The sequence below is a fragment of the Poecilia formosa genome, unplaced genomic scaffold (assembly GCF_000485575.1).
Source record: "Poecilia formosa unplaced genomic scaffold, Poecilia_formosa-5.1.2 Scaffold308, whole genome shotgun sequence".
Lineage (NCBI taxonomy): Eukaryota > Metazoa > Chordata > Actinopteri > Cyprinodontiformes > Poeciliidae > Poecilia > Poecilia formosa.
Genome location: NW_006800247.1, coordinates 9,199 through 13,433, shown reverse-complemented (window position 1 = coordinate 13,433; position 4,235 = coordinate 9,199). Strand labels below are relative to the sequence as shown.

Genomic DNA, 4,235 nt, shown 5'->3' with positions numbered 1-4,235 from the left:
TTGTTTAGGCATAGATAAATTAAACGATTTTAAATTGTTTAACATTTTAAATACAAGATTTTAAGGAGCTGGCAAGTTTACTTTGTAAAACTTCAAAGAACAATATTCATAGTTAGATTGTTTTGTTACCATAGCAACAATCTGATGCTGTGAGTTTAATCTTTGAATTTACAAATCCAATTTAGTAAATTGCGATGATAACTTATTGCTTTTTAGGCTGACCAATTAAACTACTCTCTTCTCCCATATTTCACTAAATCTAACACAGAAGCTGTTAGAGGTGCTGATATTCAGCCTGAGTCCAGTTTGAGTGAAAGGAGGTGCGCGCGATCCCGCTGAGGTAAAGCAGCGGCAGCGCGAGGCAAAGCGCCGAGGCGCCAGCTCTGTGATTGGTCCACGCTGTCGGCTTTTAAATGCATAAACTATAAACCTATCTATTATAAACCTACCCTTTAGGAATTAATCTGCTCTGCTAGTGAAATGCTAAGAGCAAAAGAGACGCTTGTAGCCCGGCTTAAAAAAAAAGAAAAGATTTTTGTTTTGTTTTCTTTTCTTTTAATTTTCCTAGAAACGTAAACAATTAACGCTTAGCCTGGCGGCGGGGCTAGTAAAGCATGGCGGGCAGCCAGGCTTATAATACACTGGGGGAAACCTTGGCATCCCTACCAGTTACGTTTCTAGTTTAGAAAATTAACCTGTAACAATAGTAGCTCACTTTCTAAGTTAACCTGAAGAAAGTTTATACAAAAATCTGAAATTATATCAAATTTAATAATTAAGAGGCAGGCTCACAAATGTCTATACTCCAGCTTTTATTTCACATATTCATCTTCAGTCAATATAATAGATGAACTCTCACTTCGCCAAGCAATTTATAGCTTTTATGTCCATGTAAACGAGCGGATTCAACGCCTTCGTTCGCCACACAGAAACACATCTACCAGCTATGAACCACGATGCACTCTGCCACTCATTGGCTGAGACCAGGATAATATGAAACTTATTTTCCAGTTTGTCCATAAAGCTACACTTACGTTAAGCATCAACTACAGTGCAGCCGACCTCAGTGTTCAATCTATCAACTCACCTGTATAAATACACCTGCAGGACTCCTCCATGCCGTTTGCTCTGAACCGGCCACTACGCAGCAGCTCCGTGAGGAGAAAGGCTGCCGTACACCAGGTATCGCGCCAGTCGTTTTAAGGATGCCTATTGGTCCACCGAAAACAATAAAACCCAGACATTATCATAAATCAATAAAATCCTCCCAGACTGACCTTAAAAGTTGGACATTATGCTGCTAACACTTAGTACTTACCAGCAACTCATCGGAGGAAGTGAGAGCGCTGCCCTAAGCAAATAATGACCCAGCTGGAACACGGTGCGCTAAATAGTAAAACATAATTTAATGAAACTTCGAGGGAGATATATTTTCAGAGGAATTTTAATAATTGAGATAATCGAATCATTCAAGGAATGGTTGCAGCCCTACTTTATACTTTTATTTTAGTTAAATAATTTTCTAAAAATAGTACTGAGACTTGAAATGGCGTAATTAAATAACTCTAATGATGCAGATGTACTTCTACTTGACAGTTTTTCAGTAATCATTTTACCTCTGCTGACAGCTTCTTGAGGAGTCCAGGAAGTTGCTGAATATCTGTAAATAAATAACGAAAGAGCAGTACTAATGTCAAAATTCTGAGAGAGAAAAAAGTGGCCCTAATTGTCTTCCGTAAGAATCAGAACAGATGCATCTTTAAGTGGGTCAAACAGGAATGTTGGTGAACGATTCCTGGCTGAAACAAAGCGCTACGACTTAACGACTAGTTTAACGACTTAACGACTATTTTACATTAACGACCTTAACGACTATTTTACATTAAAGTTACATCTATTAATTTACGATTTAAACAATCCGCCACAAACAAAAGAAAAGAGCAACTGTAGTCACTGATTCAAATTTTCTGCTTCAAATACGTACATGGTACATTATATAATACACTCTGGAAACTCTTGTGAGTCATCAAATAAGTCAACATTTATATTAGTGACACAAAACAAATAGTAAATAATAGTTTTACTTACATTTGATGTGGAGTCTCCATAGTCAGTGGCAGTGTGGAGGTTAACATCCTGTGTCTAAACCGCTTTGAGCGGTTGAGTAAACCAAAAACCTACGTTCTGGCGCATGCGCAGTATCACGACGTACGACCCAAAATAGTTGGGTAGATTTTATTTTATTGCAATTTTTACTATTCACAAATAGGTACTGTTAACAGGATTTACCACCTATAATAAAGTTGATTTGTTACCTTATATAATTTTAAATGATTTAAAATGAATTGTATTTACAAACCTCAAAATCCTTTTTCTTTCATTGTTGTCATCAGTCGATTTATGAAGGTTTTTTGAAGAACTGGGGTTACACCCATGCATTCTGTTACAGAACAGAGCAGTTTCTGAGAATACAATAAAAAACAGCTGTTATTTACTACTGTAGTAAATGAAATACAGAAAATAAACACGTGAGTAAATAAACCTATTTCTCAGTATTAACTCCCTTTGTCATAAATGCTGTTTTAGCCTGAACAATGTCTGGCTAACGGCTCAAGATTAATGGCTCAAGGTTAACGGCTCAAGGCTAACGGCGAAGTTAGCTTCTATGCTAAATCACGCCCATACTAACAACAAAGAGACATTTTAAAGACTACAAACATACACCGGCAGCCAAACAGCACCGTCAGAAGTGGTAATTCACATTAACACATTCATATCACATGATTACTAACATTACTCACATCGTCAGTGACTGCTTCTCCGCCATTATGCAAATCGGGTTTAGAACGTGAAGAAGGAAGAGGAAACTGCATAAAATACCTTCAAAATAAAAGCATGAATATGAAAACATTCACAGTTTGAAATTATTAATAATGTTACTCGTTACTCGCTGTTTGCGAAACAGCCAATACAGGTGCACCATTTATTGGCACTGACTGACGGTACGCCCAGGAATGAAAATTATGAAAACTATTAGCTTTCTCAATAATAATAAACTTGTTTACACAGTGTTTATTCATGAAAATTAAGGTATACTTTGTGTTTAAAATAGTTTAAACAGTTATAAGTGTTTTTAAGAGGGGTTTCATGTTTTTGCAAATTCCAACTATTTGTTGGTGGCTGTGGTCTCTAAGCCCGACAAGTACTTAGGTTGCACTTTAGTTTCTGTCACCTTGCAGCAAGAAGGTTTTAGGTTTGAATCCCAGTCTGGGGTCTTTCTCCATGGAGTGTGCATGTTCTCCCCATTCATGCATGGCTACGGTCTGGATACTCGGGTTTCCTCCCACAGCCCAAAAAATACAACTCTTAAGTAAATTGTTCTCTCGAAATGCAAGGTTGTTTGTCTTGTGATGAACTGGCAACCTGTCCTGGTTGTACACCGTTTCTCGCTGAATGACTGCTGGAGATAGGCAGTAATAAATTGTAGTAATGACAAGTTACAAATCAGATTGGAATTAATTAATTAGTGAAGAAAAAAACTAAGTGCTGCCTCTCAATGTTTAGTTTCTGTTTGGATTTAAAGTAGACTTGAACCAGAAGACCTGAATGGTCTGGATGGTTGGTACAGATTAAGGTTTAGTTGCCCATACAGTGCAACATAGCAAAATAGGTTTCCTTTTTAAAAATACTTAAAATTGACACTAAACAGAAGAGATGTCCTTTAGTTTCATCTCTCTTAACACCTACAGTGCAGCCTTGACTCGTTTCTTTGGGGGGAGTTACAGCCATTCACACACTTCACATGTACACATGTAGGCCTCTTTAGGCAACATCCTTCGGTCCAAGAGACAATGACCCAAACATTTAAGGTCAGAGAGTAGCTAAACTTTAGTGGCTCTATTAGGAATTGTTCTTACCACACTTTATGACTCTGATATTTCGAACCAAACTACAGATGTTGATCTGATGCTGATGGGCATATATATATATATATATGAAGCCCCGAGATCAAAGTGGGGAACACCCCCAAAGGTGGTGGAGAATGAGCGAGCTAAGATCCTGTGGGACTTCCAGATCCAGACAGACAAGATGGTAATGGCGAACCAACCGGACATTGTGGTGGTGGATAAAGAACAGAGGAAAGCCGTTGTGGTGGATGTAGCAATACCAAGTGATTACAACATTCCAAACTGGAGCAGTGGCTAAAACAGATCCTAGGAACAACATCAGACATC

At 38.0% G+C, this 4,235-nt stretch overlaps 1 long non-coding RNA gene across 1 annotated transcript; it reads right to left on the bottom strand.

Annotated features, from left to right (window-relative positions):
- Positions 1–817: 817 nt before the first annotated feature.
- On the bottom strand, positions 818–2,888 carry LOC103152323 (uncharacterized). The gene is made up of 5 exons (XR_477722.2): positions 2,802–2,888; positions 2,360–2,462; positions 1,617–1,660; positions 1,319–1,386; positions 818–1,209 (listed from the first exon to the last, which is right to left on the bottom strand). It is a non-coding gene; the product is annotated as an uncharacterized LOC103152323 (long non-coding RNA).
- Positions 2,889–4,235: the final 1,347 nt, after the last annotated feature.